The following is a 21,618-nucleotide window of genomic DNA, read 5'->3' as shown; positions in this document are numbered from 1 at the left end:
TCACCTCCTTGCTGTTTTCCTGGTTGCGGGGAAAAGAGAGCTGCGGATCGGGAAGCCGAAAACCCGCTTTGGGAGACGAGGAATTCGTGTACAAGAAAATAGTGTTTCTCCTCCAAACGTGTGACCCTATAAGGTGGCATTTCCCAGCTACGACCCCTCTAGCTGGTTTCCCTACGCCGTGGGTGTGGCCCCATGTCCCGCAAGGAGATAACCCGAGGAACGCCACTAAGGCAGGCGCGTTGGGCTCTGGGGGACACGTGGCCCAGAGTCTGAGTCATGGAGCCGGGGGTGGAAATAAACAAGCAGAGGGTTGTTTGTGGCGCAATAACCGACCTCCCTAAGTGAGGAGTAGTCTGCAGATGAGCACGTTAATGCAAATCAGCGGCATACCCCTCAGAAAAGGTCGTCAGTCATTGAAATACAGCATTTCTAAGCGTCCTTTTCCAAAACGGTGTCCGTGAGTTAACAGTATAGACAGGTAAATGATGAGTCTAACAACAGTTTAAGTTAAATGAACTAAAGTTGGGTAAGGTCTGTTTACTAGAATAACAGATAAATATAAGTTTCTTTAATTTTGCACTTGGAGGTCGCTGATGAAAGGCTTTTTTGTCACAAAGTGTGATTTTTTAAATTTTTTATTTGTTTTTTGTTAAACTTAGAATGAGTCTGAGTTTGCGTCAGGAACTGGCAGCTTCTCCTGAGTCATGGAGTTTGGGTGGTAGAATAATCTAGAATGGAGAGCTTCTGACGGATAGGATGACTTCATTTGGAGGTTCTAGCAATTGCCAGAACCAAGTTAGTCATACAGCTTCCTGGTTTAATGTTTTCCCAAAGTGAGGCATTTGGTAACCTCAACAAAGCAAAATGTTTTCAGAAGGAAGACAAGTGCTGTCCTTGTAAAACAAGGTGAATTTTTTATGGTCTGTTTTTAAGTGAACATTTTATTTTATTTTATTTTTAAAGATTTTATTTATTTATTTGTCAGAGAGAGTGAGGGAGAGAGAGCGAGCACAGGCAGACAGAATGGCAGGCAGAGGCAGAGGGAGAAGCAGGTTCCCCGACGAGCAAGGAGCCCGATGCGGGACTCGATCCCAGGACGCTGGGATCATGACCTGAGCCGAAGGCAGCTGCTTAACCAACTGAGCCACCCAGGCGTCCCTTAAGTGAACATTTTAGTCATAATGTCATTTCCGGCAGTAAATTGTAAAAGATGATTTGTAAACAAGTTAGAGAACAGAATTATAAAATCCCAAAGACCAGGAATTTGATAATTTAGCACAATACTTGGCATTGTGTTCAATACATGTGTAGTAAATGTAATGCAGTTTTACCTTTGTTCAATTGGGGGGGAACACCCCAATTTAGTGACAGCCTCAGGCACCAAAATACAAAGCAAAAAACCAGAGTTAATTTTCCATAGACAAAATATTTTTTGTGTAGGCAGTTCCTTTGGAAAAAAACAAAGATTCTAAGTAATTTCACTTGGCTAGATGTCTTTTAATAAAAATCTGTGCGAAAACTGTGCTTCCAATGATAAATTCACAGTTGTTTTCTTGACATTATCATCTGATATTTAAAATACAGAGTTAATAAGTGGTTTGTCATTTCCTCGTTTGGCTGTTTATTTCAATAGAATTATGAAGCTCCTGATTCATTACCAGCAAGTTAGAAACTTTGATGTTGAATGTCCAAATGAACACAGGGAGAAAGTCTGTATTGTCTTTACATTTGGGCCTTAAAATTATGAAATCTGTCCAATAAAACATAGCTACTTTAAAATGTTTACATTGGGGCGCGTCTGGGTGGCTCAGTGGGTTAAAGCCTCTGCCTTCTGCTCAGGTCATGGGCTCAGGGTCCTGGGATTGAGCCCCGCCTGCTTTCTCCTGTCTGCCTCTCTGCTACTTGTGATCTCTGTCAACTAATAAATAAAAATATTTAAAAAAAATGTTTACTATGGAATATTACATAAATGGAAGTTGGAGATAATAACTATAACCAACCACATAACCAACACCCAACTTTATTAAATCTGAACATTTTGTTATTTGCTTTAGCTTTTTATTCCCCCCCGGCAAAAAAAAACAGCATACTATAAAACTTATCCTCTTTCCAGTTTTAAGTGTACAGTTAAGTAGTATTAATTATATTTCACATTACTGTGACTTGTAGATTTCTAGAATTTCTTCAACTGTAAAAAAAATATTTTATTCATTGACAGCACAAGCAGGGGAAGCAGCAGAGGGAGAGGGAGAAGCAGGCTCTTCTGTTAAGCAGGGAACCCAATGCGAGGCATGATCGCTGGGATCAGGACCTGAGCAGAAAGCAGACACGCAACTCACTGAGCCACCCAGGGGCCCCTAGAATTTTTTCATCTTGCAAAGCTGAAACCCTGTACCCACTTAACAACTACTCCCCATTTCTCCCCGCCCCCAGGCCCTGGTAACCACTCTTCTACCTTCTATTTCTATGATTCTGACCACTTTAGATACATTATCAAAGTGGATTCCTATAGTATTTGTTTTTACTGGCTTCTTTAATTTAGTATAATGTCTTCAGGGTTCATCCATACATGTGACAAATTTCTTTGTTTTTTAAGGCTAATAGTCCATTGTATGTATATACCACATTGTGTGTATCTACTTATCTGTCTGTGGATATTTGGGTCTCTTCCACCTCTTGGCTATTGTGAAAAATGTTGCAATGAATATGGGTGTGCAAATATCTCTCTGAGATCCTGCTTTCAGTTCTTTTGGATATATACTCAGAAGTGGGATTGCTGGATTATATGGTAATTCTTTTTTTAAGTTTTTATGGCAATTCTGTTTTTAAGTTTTCCATAATGGTTGCACCATTTTATATAACCACAAGCCATGTACAAGGGTTCCAATTTCTCCACATCCTACCAATACTTGTTACTAATGGGTGTGAGGTGATATCTTACTGTGGTTTTGATTTGCATTTCCCTACTGATTTATTATTTTTATTTTTAAAAATATTTATTTATTTGAGAGAGAGTGAGAGAGAGCACAAGAGTGGGGGAGGGTCAGAGGGAGAAGAGAAGCAGATGCTTCTCTGAGCAGGGAGTCGACATGGGGCTCAATCCCAGGACCCCAAGATCATGACCTGAGCTGAAGGCAGATGCTTAACAACTGAGCCACCCAGGTGCCCCTCAATGACATTTTATTTTTATTTATTTATTTTTTTAAGATTTTATTTATTTATTTGACAGGCAGAGATCACAAGTAGGCAGAGAGGGAGGCAGAGAAAGAGGAGGAAACAGGCTCTCCGCGGAGCAGAGAGCCCGATTCATGGCTCCATCCCTGGACCCTGGGATCATGACCTGAGCAGAAGGCAGAGGCTTTAACCCAGTGAGCCACCCAGGCACCCCCCTCAATGACATTTTAAACTTTTCTTCATTGTGTCTAATAAGTGAAACTTATTTGCTGTCAAGTCAAAGAACAATAGCTAGACAAAAGATGGAGATGGTTTTATAAGTTGATGTGTTGTTTTTGTGAGCTGTGAGAACACTTCAACACACATTAGATTTATTGTGGGAGCTGTCTTGGAAGCAGCTCTTTGCCCCATTTTTGGTCGGTTAGTACATCTTCTAATATATAATACAATCTCTGAAATATAAAGGAATTACCCTACCTCACATTTGAAAATGCAGCAAATATGCATGTGAAGTTAGCCTTTATATTAGTTCTCATAGGTATATATTTACTACAACAGATTTATATTCCATTATAATAATTTTCTCCAAGCAACTATTTCTGGGCGCTGTACGCTCTTGATTCGTGAGCCAAGAAAAAAAAACACTGGGTCTGATAGTTCATTCATCCATCCAGCAGACATTTGTTCAGCAATTTCTGGGTGTAGGAGACATTGGGATTGCTGACTGGGACAGGACCTGGGCTCCACCCAAGAAAGTTCTAGTCTCAGTGCCAGTAAGGGGGCTGTTGTGAGGACTTAGTGTCTACCTCAGAGAGTTGTAGGGTGCAGTAAGTTCATGCACGTCAAGAGTTGAGAAGCCTGGCACATAGGGAGAGTTTCATGAGTGTTAGCCACTGTTCTCAATCTTGAAAGGCAAAAGGTCTTCATTGTTAACATACAAACTGTACTGTCTGGGTTGGAATCCTGGCTGCTGTTTCCTCATTGTGTAACTGGGGATGAGTGATGTCACTTCTCTGGGCCTCTGTTTCTTCATCTGTATCGTAGAGTCAGTAATAATTTCTTGGTCATCGATGTTTTGAGGATTATAAATGGACCTGCCTCATAAAGTGGAGTATACAGGTAAAGTGCTTGGAATAGTCCCCACTGTACAGAAAGCACTCAGGAAATGCTAGCTATTTAAAAAAAATGGGAAGTACATACAGACTTCTACGAAGGCCCAGAGGAGGAAGGAGCAGTCTGGTGCCTGGAAGAGGGTAGGAGAGGAACCCAAAGGTTTTGTTGGAGGTATTATTTAGAAACCCAAACACCAGGAGTAGGATCATCAGGAGGGAGCAGGTGCAAAATGAGAAGGCATGGCACGTTGAAGAAAGAGTGGGGTAGCTGTGCATGTCTGGGATTTAGGGTGCCTGCATGTGGGTCTGTGGTTTGGGAAATGAGGCTGGAGAAGCAGGCAGAGCTCAACTGTCCAGCAACGACTGTCCCATCCGCCATACTGGCCATCCAAGCTTTCTCCCACTTCGGGACCTTTGTACTTGATGTTTCCTCAGCCGAGAGCCTTTCCTATGGCCATTTCTTTGTCATAATTCAAGCACTATAAATATCACCTCCTCGGGGCACCTGGGTGGCTCAGTGGGTTAAAGCCTCTGCCTTTGGCTCGGGTCATGAACCCTGGGTCCTGGGATCGAGCTCTGCATCGGGCTCTCTGTTCAGCAGGGAGCCTGCTTCCTCCTCCCTCTCTCTCTGCCTATCTCTCTGCCTACTTGTGATCTCTGTCTGTCAAATAAATAAAAATCTTTAAATAAAAAAGAATGTATGTCACCTCCTCAAAGGGGCCACCTCTGCCATCCACCCCTGCTCTCAGAACTCAGTCACAGCACCCTGGTTACTTAATAACAATTTCATGTTTACCCAGTTTATAATCATATTGCGCACATTTAAAAAAAATCTGTTTGTCTCCCTGCTAGAATATAAATTCCATGAGGGTACAGGCCACATCTCTCCAGTTTGTCACCATGCCTCCAAACTTAGCCAGCTAGCATAGAGCCTGATACATAATCAGTGCTCAGTAAATATTTGTTGAAAGAATGAGTGACTAATGAGTTGCCTCATCATGCCAAGGACTTTAGATCCTTTGGTTAGGTGTTTTGTGTGGGAATGACATGATCAGATTTCTGCTGTAGAATGATAGTCTGGTGACATCATAGCAGGTGAACAGAAGGGAGATGAGCTCAGAGACCAGGACTCTGGAGATGGCAGCAGCTGTCTAAGCAGGAAATGATGAACATCTGTAAGTAAGTAGACCAAGTCAACAAAATCCAGCATCCCTAAAGAAAACAGGAAGACGTGGGGCGCCTGGGTGGCTCAGTGGGTTAAAGCCTCTGCCTTCGGCTCAGGTCATGGTCCCAGGGTCCTGGGATCGAGCCCCACATCAGGCTCTCTGCTCAGCAGGGAGCCTGCTTCCTCCTCTCTCTCTCTGCCTGCCTCTCTGCCTACTTGTGATCTCTGTCAAATAAATAAAATCTTAAAAAAAAAAACCAGAAGTAAGTGGTAAAATCAAATAAAAAACTGGACATTATTTAGTTGTACTTGATCCTTATTTCAGAAAAGAACCGAGATGACTGACTTAAATGTACGTGACAAAATTAAAAGATAAGAGAATGTGGGAACTTACAACAAAAGAAGAAAGAAGAGAAAATTAAATTAGTGAGATGAGTTTAGAACATGCTGGCATTAAAGTCTGTCCTTTTGCTAGAGGTGGCCCACAGGTTTAGTGTTTTGCTGTAGTTGTTTTTCCAGACAGTTTTTCCCCCCCAGACAGTATGGAGAGAGACAATTATGTAAATTCATCTGATTAGAAAAACTGTAGTATAGCCATACAATGGACTACTACTCAGAAATAAAAAGAAATGAACCATGTAGACACATAAGAACATGGACGAATCTCAAGATAATTCTGGAAAATGCAAACTAATCTATCAAGAGGAAAAGCAGATCAATGGTCACTTTGGGATGGAGGCAGGAAGAAGGAGTGAGGTGGGATGGGTTATGAAAGGCAGGAGAAACTCTGGGAGGGTGAGGGAAATGTTTACTATCTTGATTTTGGTGCTTGTCTCATGGGTATAAGCATATATCCAAACTTACCGATTTATAGAGTTTAAATATGTGCAATTTATCGTGCACCATTTGTTCCTCAGTAAAGCTATAACAAAGTTAAATTAAGCAAATATCTGGCAGAGCAAATCCCTGAGATAGCTCAGGTAAATCCTTAAAGAGCACAAAGATGTCTCAGGAAGTGAAAGGACACTGATTCCAGCAATTAAAAAAAGATTAAAAATGGTTCTTAAAAGATAAATGTTACAGGGGCGCCTGGGTGGCTCAGCCGTTAAGCATCTGCCTTTGGCTCAGGTCCTGATCCCAGGGTTCTGGGATGGAGCCCGTGTTTGGCTCCCTGCTGGGCGGGAAGCCTGCTTCTCCCTCTCCCACTCCCCCTGCTTGTGTTCCCTCTCTCACTGTGTCTCTCTCTGTCAAATAAATAAAATCTTTAAAAAAGAAGAAGAAGAAGAAGAAAATAAATGTTACAGTCTCCTTTTATAAAATACAAAGATGTATTTACCCGGTTTGAGACTTACTATGTTAATGTTTCAGACATTAGTGTCACCCTAATAGATCTTCTCTCTTTGAATTTATTTGATGCCAAAAGGAAGGTAAAGAACAGGTTCCTTAATTACTGTGGAATTAAAAACTGCCCTTTGAGGGGCGCCTGGGTGGCTCAGTGGGTTAAAGCATCTGCCTTCGGCTCAGGTCATGATTCCAGGGTCCTGGAATCGAGTCCCACTTCGGGCTCTCTGCTCAGCAGGGAGCCTGCTTCCTCCTCTCTCTCTCTCTGCCTGCCTCTCTGCCTACTTGTGATCTCTGTCTGTCAAATAAATAAATAAAATCTTTAAAAAAAAAACTGCCCTTTGAATCCAAACAGGTCTGTTGTCAGAGGACATATCAGAAGACATGAATAGTAACAAGCATACGATGACCAGTGACCAAGGGTCACCCTAAGTAACGAATGCCTGATCAGGACGTGCTCCTTTCCATGTTTTCTTAATCCTGTGAGACGTGTAAGATACGCTCCCTTGCTGTGCCGTGTGTGTCTTGAGAGGGAGAACCGTCCATATGCAGATTTAATGATCACTATGGTGTTTTCTGGAGCCTCTTATTTATACCTCTAGAAAAGGGTATAGATAGCAGATTTTTAAAAATGGCTAATCAAAATCATATAATTTACACATTTCTGAGGTGGAAAACGTATGTGTGTTGCTTTATCTTAGAGCACACACAACTGGTTACCGTTGAGTGAAAGGATTACAATTTTGTTGATAGTTGTCCCAGGCCCTATGCTTATCATTGTATGCCCTAATCTTACCAACAAAATAACTTCCCAAAGTAAATACAGTGATTGTGCCTGTTTTTACATACTCCTGGGGAAAAAAACAGGTAAGTGGCCTCTAGTCACATTGCTAGGAGTGGCAGAAGTGAGATTTCAACCCAGGTTTGCCAGAGTCTAGAGCCTCTGAATCTCTGTGCTGATGGTCTCCACAGGTCCTTTATGGTTACTAGATAAAGGCTACAGATTCAGTGCTAAGTTTCCTACGTGGCCAAAGCAAAGAGGAAAACATGATTAGGCATATGTCATACTGTCCCTAAGATACAGACAGATTGATTTGTTCAAGAGAAACAGAACTTGTTCTTAGACAAATGTCTAATATAGGTGTAATCTGTGGCAAATGGATAATGCTCTCTCTTGCATCCCTCCGGGGGAAAGAATCCAGAATTCTGCTGCCCTAAGACGGAGAAGTTCTGGGGTTCTGTCTAATGTGGAGCATGTTGACTAAAGTCAACAATACTCTATTTTACACTTAAAAGTTGCTGAGAGTAAATCTGAAATCATCTTGATCATCGTAAGTCATCACATTGTATACCTTAAACTCACGCGATACTATTTGTTGATTATATCACAGCTGGAAAGAAAAAAAGAATTTTACTACAGTGATTACCTGTGCTGGTCCTTGATGGAGAGACTCGAGTCTCGCTGATCTGGGAGGGTCCAACCCAGTTGGTCCAAGATCTCGGATGGTGTGGCTTGGAACAAAGAAAACATTATATTTGGATGGAGCTGGGCCATATATGCCCTGTGATCGATCCACTGTTAATGCTTTGTCAAAAGCAGTCTTTGTAAGGATGGGACCGCAAAGAATTGCTCCAGAAACAATCCAAATTTCCTCATAGTTAATGTTGTCTTTGATCATAACCCCACAGATATTCACCCAACCAGTTATCTGTGACCCCAGCATACAGCACAGTTAAACAACTTGGTGTTTCCTCAAGTAGCTGTAAATGACTCCAACACCATATGAGAAACACTGTAGTAGAGGAGCTTATAAGAAATGGGGGTGACATAAAGGACATACCAGCCACAGCTGGTAGGAGTGGGAAAGTTTTCCTTGGGCAGACCCTTGAGTTGGATTCACCAGGATGTCAAGGTCAAGTTCAAACCTCCTAGATCAGACACACAGCCTCAGTGCAGGCTGATACCCCTATAGGTAGCCACAGGCTTTGAGGGCTCATTGTTTATTGGGAGGCGTCTACGATCTCACCGTTTTTGGACTCCCTAGCCATATTGGAGATGGTTTTTCTTTTTTCTTTTTTTTTATTTTTTAAGGTTTTATTTATTTGACAGATAGAGATCACAACTAGGCAGAGAGGCAGGCAAAGAGAGGGAAGGAAGCAGGCTCCCCGCCAAGCAGAGAGCCCGATGCGGGACTTGATCCCAGGACCCTGAGATCATGACCCGAACTGAAGGCAGAGGCCCAACCCACTGAGCCACTCAGGCGCCCGGAGATGATTTTTCTGATGCCTCTTCTGCATTCAGGCCTCCCAGCCCCAAGTCAAGGACAGTAAAATCAGAGTGGGCATGGTCCTTTGTTGGAGAATCCAGGAATTCCAATTACATCACTCACGGCCGGTCACTCCTCTGCTTCCTATTACACCTACCGTAAACTCCAGATTCCTTACCATGGCCTACAGGCCCAGCACGGTCAATGCATACATACCTCCCTCTCCATTTCAACCGCCTCCGCATCCCCTTCAGTCCCATTAATCCTGCCATGACAACCTTCCTTCCATCTGGCAGGCCAGCCAAGTTCATGCTCATTGCGGGATCTGTGCTATTTCTTCCCTTTTTCTCACCTCCTTGGGGAGGAAGACATTTTTCCTCTATCCAAGGCTCCAGCTGGACTAAGAATTAAGTTTACCCAAATTCCAGTGGCGGAGTGGTGGATGACCCCGTGCCTGGCAAAAATGGAGCTCGAGGCCATGAGCAGACACACCAGCCAGTGAACCCTGCTGTCTTCCCCCATCTGACTGTGGTGCTGTTGGCAGTTGGCATGTTCTTTACCACCTGGTTCTTCCTTTATGAGGTCACCTCCACCAAGTACACTGGGGAATCTATAAAGAGCTCCTCATTTCCTTGGTGGCCTCGATCTTCATGGGCTTTGGAGTCCTCTTCTTGCTGCTCTGGGTTGGCATCTACGTATGAGCTCCCAAGGGTTCCAATCAGATGGCTTTACTGAACTCCTGCTTTTACAAATTAATTTTTTTACTGTTGCTGGAAGTGTCCCACCCGCTGCTTCCAATAAAGGCAGATGGGTGACCGTCCAAAAAATAAAAATAAATAAATTTAACTGAGACAGATTAACAGGAGAAAATAAAATTCAGTTTTGCACACGGGGAATTCACACGGACATGAAATTGCCAAGACCGTCAGGCAAAATGAGGCATCTCCATCTGTCATCCTGAGCTCAGGAGCGGGGTGGGAGTCTGGGAGTGCAAAGTAGAAGAAGGCCATTAGCAGGAAGGTGAAAGGACAAGCTTGGAAAAGAAAGTTTGCCTGAAGCAGATAAGTCTCTTAGATCAGTTCAGGGGCTCCTGGGTGGCTCAGTCGGTTGGGTGTCTGCCTTCAGCTCAGGTCATGGTCCTGGGGTCCTGGGATTGAGTTCCGCGTCTGGCTCCTTGCTCAGCTGGGAGCCTGCTTCTCCCTCTGCCTGCCACTTCCCCTGCTTGTACTCTCCCTCTGAAAAATAAATTAAAAAAAAAAATATGTTTAATACTTTTCCCTGGTACAGGCCCTTTATCTAATTTCTTTTTAGGCATTTGTTCGTGGGTGCGGGGGGTGTAGGTCAAAGTTTCTTCCTGAGTCTTTTGGACCTTGATTGTTTTCAACTGAAAATAATGGACATGTCATTGTGGCCCATCTTGGGAGCTGCCTGCCCTTGGCCCACAGCATTTGTCCACAATACTGCGGACATAAAATTCCTTGGTTCCTGGTTGAATGAATTAATATGGAGTCCATAGGACTCCGAGGGAAGCCTCAAGGAATATAAAAAAGGCCAGTCATTAAGGGGACCAGCGGGGGTTCAGGCCCCATAATGCTCCCAAGAAACCACAGGACTGGGATGCCTGGGTGGCTCAGTTGGTTAAGCAGCTGCCTTCAGCTCAGGTCATGATCCCAGCGCCCTGGGATCGAGTCCCACATCGGGCTCCTTGCTCGTCAAGCCTGCTTCTCCCTCTGCCTCTGCCTGCCATTCTGTCTGCTTGTGCTTGCTCTCTCTCCCTCTCTCTCTCTGACAAATAAATAAATAAAATCTTAAAAAAAAAAAAAGAAAAGAAACCACAGGACTAAAAAACAAGAAAGTGATTCTGGAGGAAAAGGAAACTGACCTTTTTTTTTTTTTTTCTTAAATAATAAAACCAAACTTCAATTTTAGGCCTCTACTGAAGTGAGGACTGAAAACAGGGATGGTTATGGCCCAGTAAACCATACTCATCAGCCCCTAAGCAAGCTGGAATAAGAATAAGGAAAGAAAAATCTATTAATTTGCCCAAATGTTTACAATTTGAAGTAGTCAACATTAAGATGACAATTCTCCCCAAATTTATCTATAGGTCCAATGCAATCCCAGCAAGCTTTATTTTTTTTTAAGATTTTATTTATTTATTTGACAGACAGAGATCACAAGTAGGCAGAGAGAGAGGAAGAGAAGCAGGCTCCCCGCCGAGCAGAGAGCCCAATGCGGGGCCGAAGGCAGAGGCTTTAACCCACTGAGCCACCCAGGCACCCCTTTTTTTTAATTTTTTAAAGATTTTATTTATTTATTTGAGAGAGAGAAGGGAGCACAACCAGGAGCATGAGGGAGAAGCAGACTTCCTGCTCAGCAGGGAGCCCAATGCGGGCACAATTCCAGGACCCCAAGATCATGACCCGAGCCGAGGGCAGATGCTTAACCGACTGAGCCACCCAGGTGCCCCGACCCCAGCAGGCTTTTAAAAGTTAGGAATTAGGGGCGCCTGGATGGCTCAGTGGGTTAAGCCGCTGCCTTCGGCTCAGGTCATGATCCCAGGTCCTGGGTTCAAGCCCCACATCGGGCTTTCTGCTCAGCAGGGAGCCTGCTTCCTCCTCTCTCTCTGCCTGCCTCTCTGCCTACTTGTGATTTCTCTCTGTCAAATAAATAAATAAAAATCTTTAAAAAATAAAAAAATAAAAAAATAAAAGTTAGGAATTGGTGAGCTGATCCTAAAGTTTATATGGAAACTGAAAGGACCTAGAATAGCCAAAAATGAACAGAGTTGGAGTCCTTACCTGACCGGAAGCTTACTATAAACACTCAGTTAATCAAGACTGTGTTGTTGGCATAAGGATGGAAATAATAGATTAATGTAACAGAATAAAGTACAGAAATAGATCTTTCCATGAAAAAAAAAATAGTTTATTACTTTTTTCAGTAATCCTTTACACCCAAGATGGGGCTCGAACTCACGACCACAAGATCAAGAATTGTAAGCTCTTCGTCCTGAGCCGGCCAGGCACCCCAGATCTTTGCATTTATTAGCAACTGATTTTCACCAAAGGCTCCGAGGAAGTTTAATGGAGAAAGTGTGAGGCATCCTGATCTGGCAAAGGTTGGTGGTATGTGCCCTGAAAGAGTTCACTCAGGGCAAACAAAGGACATAGAAGTTTATTGAATAATCTGCACTGGACGGGACAGCAAAGGAGAGACCGTCTGCCATGAGACGGTCATGAGGGGCCCCAGTTATAGGGCAGAATGAGGGAATACGGAATAATCTGGAATTTTTCCTTTATTAGTAACTGGGCCTGGTCATAAGTAGCCCATGGGTCAATTAGGGCCTATGACTTAATGAACCTGTTTGCATTCAGCTTGGCAGTCCCTGTGGGCCCTTCTACCTCGTTTCCCATTGCTCAAGACTGTTGCCTAAAAGCAGCCTCTACAGAAAGGATTGTTGGGCTCCCTGGGTTCCTCAGGGGGTTAAGCCTCTGACTTCAGTTCAGGTTGAACCCTGTGTCGAGCCCCACATTGGGCTCCCCACTCGATAGGGAATCGGCTTGTCCCTCTGCCCTTCCCCTAGCTCGTGCTCTCTCTCAAATAAATAAATGTCCTTTACTTATTTTATAGATTTTATTTATTTATTTATTAGAGAGAGCGAGTGCACAAGTCGGGGGAGCCGCAGGCAGAGTGAGAGGCAGGCTCCGCGCTGAGCAAGGAGCCAGATGTGGGGCTCAATCCCAGAACCCTGCGATCATTACCTGAGCCAAAGGCAGACACTTAAGTCACTGAGCCACCCAGGCATCCCATAAATCTTTTTTTTTTTTTAAGAAAGGATTATTTTGAAGGAATAGTGTTGGAGCAACTGGATATCCATAAGCAAACAGACAGACCTTGGCCTCGCACCAGAAATAACTCAAGACGGATCGTAGACCTAAATGTAATGAGAACTTGAAATCTTCTGGAAGTAAGTAAGCTTTTGTGACCTGGGTTAGGTAAATTTCTTATAATACCACAAATGTAATCCATGAGATATTGATGAATCAGAATTAATTAAATCAATCTGCCCATCCAAATATGGATGACATATTTGCAAATAAGACACTAAAACCATTGGGTGCAGCACCTGAGCGCCTCATTTGGCTAAGCAGCTGCTTTCAGCTCAGGTCATGCTATCAAGGTCCTGGGATAGAGCCCCACATCAGGCTCCTGGCTCAGTAAGGAGTCTGCTTCTCCTTCTCCCTCTGCCGCCCCCAACTCACGCTCTTTCAAATAAATAAAGTAAAATAAATTTTTTTAAAAAGAAAGAGGAAAAAATAAGAAAAAATAAAACTCATTCGGTGCTTAAATAGTTTTGGGAAATCTTTAGGGATTGGTACAGCTTGGATAGAGTTTTTATTAAAATGGGTAAGCACTAGCGAAATATTTCTAACACTTAATTCATTTATTTTATTTTTTTAAAAGTTTTTATTTATTTGAGGGGTGCCTGGGTTGCTCAGTCGTTGGGTTTCTGCCTTTGGCTTCGGTCATGATCCTAGGGTTCTGGGATCAAGCCCAGCCCTGCTCAGCAGGAAGCCTGCTTCTCCCTCTCCCACTTCCTCTGCTTGTGTTCCCTCTCTTGACATCTTTCTCTGTCAAATAAATAAATGAAATATTAAAAAAAAAAAAAAAGATTTTGAGAGGGAGCACAAGATGGGGCAGAGGCAGGAGGAGAAGCAAACCCAGCTGAGCAGGTTGCCTGACACAGGGCTCGATCCTAGGACCTTGAGATCATGACCTGAGCTAAAAGCAGGTCATGAGCTGAGCTGAAGGCAGACGCTTAACAGACTGAGCCACCCAGGTGCCCCTGTTTTCTTTCTTTTTCTTTAATTAAAGATTTTTAAAAATGTATCTTATTTATTTATTTAAAGAATGTGTGTTGGGGGGGGGGGATTGGTGGGGGAGGAGGCAGAGGGAAAGAGAGAATCTTAAGCAGACTTTGCTCTAAACTCAGAGCCCTTCCCGGAGCTTGATCTAAGAACCCTGAGACCATGTGGAAACCAAGAGTCAGACACTTACCCAACTGAGCCACTCAGGGGCCCTATCATCTTAATTTAATGAAAAATTTTTAAAGATTTTATTTACTTATGACAGAGACAGCAAGACAAGGAACACAGCAGGGGAAGCTGGAGAGGGAGAAGAAGACACCAAGCAGGGAGCCCATATGGGGCTCGATCCCAGGACCCTGGGATCATGACCTGAGCTGAAGGCAGAGGCTTTAACCCACTGAGCCACCCAGGCACCCCACACATTTTTTTAAAAGAATTTATTTATTGGGGCGCCTGGGTGGCTCAGTGGGTTAAGCCGCTGCCTTCGGCTCAGGTCATGATCTCAGGGTCCTGGGATCGAGCCCCGCATCAGGCTCTTTGCTCAGCAGGGAGCCTGCTTCCTCCTCTCTCTCTGCCTGCCTCTCTGCCTGCTTATGATCTCTCTGTCAAATAAATAAATAAAAATCTTTAAAAAAAAAAAAAAGAATTTATTTATTAAGAAAGAAAAGAATGTATTTATTTATTTGAGAGATAGAGAATGAGAGAGAGAGAGCGCATGAGAAGGGAGAGGTCAGCAGGAGAAGCAGACTCCCCACCGAGCAGGGAACCCAATGTGGGACTCAATCCGGGGCTCCAGGATCATGACCTGAGCCGAAGGCAGTCGCTCAACCAACTGAGCCACTCAGGCGCCCTACTCATTTATTTTTAAATCATGTCTTAAAGATGTTTTTAAAAAAATTTTCATCTATTTACTTGTCAGAAAGAGAGCTCGAGAGAGAGCACGAGCAGGGGAGGGACAGAGGGAGAGGGAGAAGAGGAATCCACTGAGCAGGGAGCCAGACTTGGGGCTCCATCCCAGGACCCCACGATCAGGACCTGAGCCAAAGGCAGACAGTTAACCTACTGAGCCTCCTGGGCGCCCCTATTTAGTTTTAATTATAATCACATATTGGTGAAGGATAGTTGGAAGAAAGGCAGGCAGGGACAAAGCTGTCCCCCCCCATAAGGGGAAACCACCCTTAAAAGGATTTTACACCACCTAGGAAGGAGCCCTCCTCCCTTTCCCACGTGACAACCTTATTGGATGACAGGCACAAGGAGTATTAATCATTTTTTTAAAGATTTTATTTATTTATTTGACATAGAGAGATCACAAGTAGACAGAGAGGCAGGCAGAGAGAGAGAAGGAAGCAGGCTCCCTGCTGAGCAGAGAGCCTGATTCGGGGCTCAATCCCAGGTCCCCGGGATCATGACCTGAGCGAAGGCAGAGGCTTTAACCCACTGAGCCACCCAGGTGCCCCAGTATTATCATTTTAAAACCACCCACTGATCCGATAAAAACCCACAGATCAGAAACTCCTGTGGCAACCCTCTCGGGGCCCCTCCCTCTTCAGGAATTTTGTACTAAAACTGAATAAACTTTGCTTTGTTGGCCACCACTCTTCGTCTGGTCTAGCTCTACATTCTTCAAAGAGGCATGAGCAAGAACCACGCACTCTAAAGGAAAAGAAATCCTGTAACACCATGACTAGCAGCTTCCATAATGGATAGCCCAGATCTAGTTTTAAAGGACAGGAAAGAAGAAATAGGACGGAATAAACACCAGTCGCTCAATCGGATTGGTAATCTGGAATTCACAAATTAAAACCATGATGAGGGGCGCCTTGGTGGCTCAGTGTGTTGGGGCCTCTGCCTTCGGCTCAGGTCATGGTCCTGGGGTCCTGGGATAGAGCCCCGCATCGGGCTCTCTGCTCAGCAGGGAGCCTGCTTCCTTCTCTCTCTCTCTCTGTCTGCTGCTCTGCCTCCTTGCGATCTCTCTCTGTCCAATAAATAAAATAAAATCCTTAAAAAAAAATGCGAGGAGATATCACTTGAAAGCCTCCAAATGTGCAGAAATTAAAAAGTCAGACAATATCCATTGTTGGATAGGATGTGGGGCAATAGGAACTCTCACCCACAGCGGTTAGGGTATAAATTGATACAACCCCTTTGGAATATAAAATTGAACACCTGTATTTCCTAGATCTAGCAACTCTGCTTCTATTAAAAAGAAAACCAAGATCCCAAATGGGTTCACTAATGCTAGGCCATGTTACCAAACTTTAGTCTTAATACCCAACCCAAATACAGTCTCAACCTCCTCCAGAAATATAGTCTTTTTAATTTTTTTTTTAAGATTTTATGGGGCATTGGGGCGCCTGGGTGGCTCAGTGGGTTAGGCCGCTGCCTTCGGCTCAGGTCATGATCTCAAGGTCCTAGGATCAAGCCCCGCATCGGGCTCTCTGCTTGGCAGGGAGCCTGCTTCCTCCTCTGTCTCTGCCTGCCTGCGTACCTGTGATCTCTGTCTGTCAAATAAATAAATAAATTCTTAAAAAAAAAAAAAGATTTTATGGGGCGCCTGGGTGGCTCAGTGGGTTAAGCCTCTGCCTTCAGCTCAGGTCATTATCCCAGGGTCCTGGGATCAAGGCCCACATCGGGCTCTCTGTTCAGCAGGGAGCCTGCTTCCCCCCTCTCTTTATGCCTACTTGTGATCTCTCTGTCAAATAAATAGATAAAATCTTAAAAAAAAAAAGATTTTATTTATTTATTGGACGAGACACAGCGAGAGGGAACACAAGTAGGGGGCATGGGAGAGGGAGAAGCAGGCTTCCCGCCGAGCAGGGAGCTTGGTGCGGGGCTCAATCCCAGGGTCCTGGAATCATGACCTGAGCAAGAGGCAGACACCTAACAACAGAGCCACTGAGGCGCCCCCCCAGAATGCAGTCTGAACTAGAAGTCAGGAATTTTCTGGTCCACACAAATGAGGAAATCTTGTTATGTCAATCTTTCCACCCACCCCAACAAAAGATGGTGAAGGTAACCCACCTAATAAGACCCCTGCCTTCCTGCCTAAGGCAAGGCATATGAAATAATCCTTTCTCTTCGTTGGCCAATGGTCTCTTCCATTTCATACAGCTCCTGGGAGTTCTCTACTTGCTCGATGGGATGCTTCCGGATTCATGAACCAATTAATAAAGCCAATTAGATCTTTCAAATCTACAGGGTCGAATTTTTGTTATTTAACACTTAAATTATTAGAGAAGAAAAATTGTCTTAAACATGGCGGGGGGGTGATGCTAATTCACAGCCCCCTCTGGGAAGCCAGTAGCATTGCTGATAAAATATTTAAGCAATTTTATGGAGGATTATAATGAAATTAAGATTTCTTCTGAGAAACTAAATACCCATCTGCTAACATTGACTGCCAGCTATCAGTCAAGAGTCTAAAGATTATTGACTGATTGATTTAAAAGTAGGCTCCATGCCCAACGTGGGACTTGAACTCACAACCCTGAGGTCAAGAGTCACATGTTCTATGCCTGAGCCAGACAGGCACCCCCAAGACTCAAAAGATCTTTAATGAGACATTTCTTTTGTATACAATCTAATGATGATTACTAGATATGATTTATCATAAGAAATTCGTCTTAGGGGGTGCCCGGGTGGCTCAGTGGGTTAAAGCCTCTGCCTTCGGCTCAGGTCATGATCTCAGGGTCCTGGGATTGAGCCCTGCATTTGGGGCTTAGCAGGGAGCCTGCTTCCTTCCCTTCCTCTCTTTCTGCCTGCCTCTCTGCCTACTTGTGATCTCTGTCAAATAAATAAATAAAATCTTAAAAAAAAAAAAAAAAAGAAATTCGTCTTAGTCCCAGTTCCTATCACAGAGCTCCTAAAACCCTTGGAATTTCCTAAGTGGTCAGTGTGGTAAAGATGTCTTTTGTTATTCATAACAAGATTCTTTCAACCAACTCCAGAGTTTATGTTAGTGAGGTTGTTGTGGGAAAGAATGTTAGGGTTGGAAACCTATGGCCAAGAAAGAATTCTTGAGACGCCTCTGATGCAAAAAGTCCGTTTTATTAAAGCACAGGGCCAGGACCCATATATACCAGGGTCATGAGGAGTGGAGCATTATATACTTTCCAGTCTGGAGAAGGTTAGGGATAGTGTATGTCTCTAAGGAATTTTGGAAGCAAGGTTTCCAGGACTTTGAGAGGGCTAGCTATTGTTGGAAAAAGGTCATTTATTACTGTCTAATAAAACCTCCATCATGAGACCCTTTCAGGTGTATATCAGTGGGCCATATGCTCGGGGGATGATTGCCAACACGTATCTTCAGGGGAGGGTTTAGAGATAAAGGAATTTCTAAAGGAAGTTTTATATGTTAAAATAGACTACAGAAAAAAAAGAAAGTAAAAAATAAAAAATAGGGCACCTGGGTGGCTCAGTGGGTTAAGCCTCTGCCTTCGGCTCAGGTCATGATCTCAGGGTCCTGGGATCGAGTCCTGCATGGGCTCTCTGCTCAGCAGGGAGCCTGCTTCCCCCTCTCTCTGCCTACTTGTGATCTCTGTCTGTCAAATAAATAAATAAAATCTTAAGAAAAAAAAAAAGAAAAGAAAAAAGAAATAAAAAATAAAGTAGACTACAGGATCCTGGGGAAGGGGGCTCAGACTAGGACTGCCTTTTGCCCTTAGCAAAGTATGGACATCGAGGCAGTTGAGTCCCTAGAAGAATGTCACTCTACCTGTTTCAAGGACCTATCAGTGGGCTCTAGATAGTAAAGAAATTTAATAATTTTTCTTCTGCCTTTGCTTCCCACATCAAGGTGACTTTTGGAAAACCCTTAAATTGGGGGGCTGATTGCATGGAAACCAAGCATGTTGGAAGGTTCCAAATGTTTGCCCTACTTCCCCATCCCTGGGGAAGGGGAAAGGGACTGGAGATTGAATTAATCATCAATGGCCAATGATTTCATCGATCTTGCCTATGGAATGAAGCCTCTATAAAAATCGCAAAAGTCATGGGTTTGCAGACCCTCTGGTTGGTGGACAGATGGAGGTGGGAGAGTGGTGTGCCCAGAGGGAGCATGGAACTCTGTACCTTCACCTGCCTTGCCCAATGCGTCTCTTCCGTTTGGCTGTTCCTGACTTAGGTCCTTTGTAATAAACTGGTAATCTAGTAACTATAAGTTTCTTTTGTTTATTTGTTTGAAGTCTACTGTTTTTGTGAGTTCTGAGAGCCTATCTAAGAAGTTCATTGAACACCAGGAGGGGCTAGTGGGAACTTCTGATTATAGCCAGCAGATCAGTACAGGTGACAGTTGAGACTTGCTGTTGGCATCTGACATGGGGGTGGGGAGGGGACTATCTTGTGGGCTGAGCTCCTTTTTTTTTTGTTTAAGATTTTATTTATTTGACAGAGAACACAAGCAGGGGCAGCGGCAGACAGAGGGAGAGGGAGAAGCTGGCCCTCTGCCCGCCATGGAGCAGGGTCCCCACTGCAGGTTTCCATCCCGGGGCCCTGGGATCATGACCTGAGCCACAGGCAGACGCTTAACGACTGAGCCACCCGGGTTCCGCATTGCAGGCTGAGATCTTAACCTGTGGGGTAACCTCAGGTAGATGGCATCAGAATTGAGTTAAATGGTAGGACCCCCAGCTGGTGTCAGAGAATTACTTGGTATGGGATCCTCTCTCCCCATCTGGTGTCAGAAGTACGCAAGTATTGAGAGTAACAGAGAAATACAGAAAAGTTTTTTTTCCTTTAAATTACCTAGTCATTTTTCTCCCTTTAGGTGTTTCTACCAAGAGAGAAATCTTTGACCTGCTCTGTCAGAAGCCATTCTTGTTACAGTAAGACTATAATAAAATCTTAGTGCATGCTCATAATTTAATGGTCTGAAGAGATTTGTAAACGTTTTGTATCCTAGGGAAGCCTTTGTGCACGTCTGTAAGGAGATAGGAACAAGAATGTTTATATCAGCATTGTTTACGGTAGCCAAAACTAAACAAATATATATACCAAAAACGAAATGGACCTGGGTGGTTCAGCCTTGGCCTTCAGCTCAAGTCATGATCCCAGAGTACTGTGTGCTGCTTGCACTCACACCCAGGTTCTTTTTTTTTTTTTTTTTTTTAAGATTTTATTTATTTATTTGTCAGAGAGAGAGAGCGAGAGTGAGCACAAGCAGATAGAGTGGCAGGCAGAGGCCGAGGGAGAAGCAGGCTCCCTGCCGAGCAAGGAGCCCGATGTGGGACTCGATCCTGGGACTCGATCCTAGGACTCTGGGATCACGACCTGAGCTGAAGGCAGCCGCTTAACCAACTGAGCCACCCAGGCGTCCCTCACACCCAGGTTCTTATCAGAAAAACATGGACAGTAGTAGCGCCTGCCTTGTGGTGAGGATTATCACACAAGACTAGACAAGGTGTGCGTGCAAAGACCCGGGGGTTCCAAATAGACCAGGCTCCGTCCCTTGCGGCTGACAAAATCCAAAGGCACAGAGTCCAGTGGTGGTGAATCAAGAGAAGGATTTATTTCAGGGAGGTCAACACCGCAAAGGCAGCAGACTAGCCCCTCGAAGATGGTCTCTGCAAAGTGGTGAAAAACCCTCTGGGTTCATATAGGAAAATGGGGGGTGCGGGTAGGCGGTGAAAGTCAAATCCTGGATCACTGTCTTGGAGTCAGTCGTGGCCAGGGTCTTCCTGGCTCAGGAAAGTCCTTATTGCTGGAGGGGGTAGTTTTCGGTTCCTGTGGTGGGGAGGTGGGATGGGGGGATGATTTGCCCTCAGGGGTCTTCCACCTGAGCCAAGAGCCAAGCTGGAAAGGAGCACCCAACCAGCAAGTCTGAGGTCAAAATGGAGGCAGCTGAAACCCTCCGTTGGCACAGTGTCTGGTACTCAGTAAGCACTCAGGACCCCCACTGAGGGCTGTTCAGGAAGGGCGGATCTTTTTCTTTCTTTCTTTCTTTTTTTAAGATTTTATTTATTTATTTGACAGAGAGATATCAAGAGAACACAAGCAGGGGGAGCAGCAGAGGGAGAGAGAGAAGCCGGCTCCCAGCTGAGCAGAAGCCCATGTGGGGCTTGATCCTGGGACCCTGGGATCAAGACCTGAGCTGAAGGCAGAGGCTTTAACCCACTGAGCCACCCAGGCACCCCAAGGGGATCTTTTTCAAACTCACTGAGAACCATCAGTCAGCTCGTCAAATTCTTTGCCTGCCAGCCCTGTCTTCCCAGAACAAACTTCTTTTTCTAGATGGCACAAAAGCTAGCGGTCTCCCCTGAAAATGCTCAGGAAACAGAATTTACCACGGGCACCTAAGCAGGAGGGATCTCGGTACTGAGATAAAAAATCACCAGGGAAAGAAATCAGGTCTGTCACAGGAGCTGAGAAATTTGGGTGCTCCTCCTGGGGGTTGAGAGAGAGGACGGAATGGGCAGTGCACCCTGAATTTCTGGCAACTACTTCTCCTGCCTCAGGGGAGCTGGAGAGTCGTCGGCAGGCCTCTGAAGCCTAAGGGTACAAAATGATGTCCCCAAGAGCATTCACTCCCTGCGGCAGCGCCTACCTGATCGTTACCACACGGGGTCTCCTGCTCCCTGGTGGCGACAGGGGATTCTGCACACTCCCAGGAGCTAAAGGATCCCTAATTCCCTGGGCTGGGGAGCAGGGCCAGGGACTGGTCACAGACAGATCATACCTGAAAAGCACGT

The 21,618-nt window shown here is 44.5% G+C and overlaps 1 long non-coding RNA gene and 1 pseudogene across 2 annotated transcripts; both read left to right on the top strand.

Annotated features, from left to right (window-relative positions):
* Positions 1 to 287: 287 nt before the first annotated feature.
* On the top strand, positions 288 to 19,924 carry LOC125087418 (uncharacterized). Of its 2 annotated transcripts, XR_007123430.1 has the most exons (4): positions 288 to 478; positions 660 to 906; positions 18,729 to 19,081; positions 19,698 to 19,924. It is a non-coding gene; the product is annotated as an uncharacterized LOC125087418 (long non-coding RNA). The 2 variants fall into 2 exon arrangements; XR_007123431.1 differs by lacking the exon at positions 19,698 to 19,924 and having other exon boundaries at positions 295 to 478; positions 18,729 to 19,085.
* On the top strand, positions 9,371 to 9,879 carry LOC125087417 (transmembrane protein 258-like; annotated as a pseudogene).
* Positions 19,925 to 21,618: the final 1,694 nt, after the last annotated feature.

Source organism: Lutra lutra, chromosome 16 (assembly GCF_902655055.1).
Source record: "Lutra lutra chromosome 16, mLutLut1.2, whole genome shotgun sequence".
NCBI classification, from domain to species: domain Eukaryota; kingdom Metazoa; phylum Chordata; class Mammalia; order Carnivora; family Mustelidae; genus Lutra; species Lutra lutra.
This window is presented reverse-complemented; position numbering and strand designations above follow the sequence as displayed.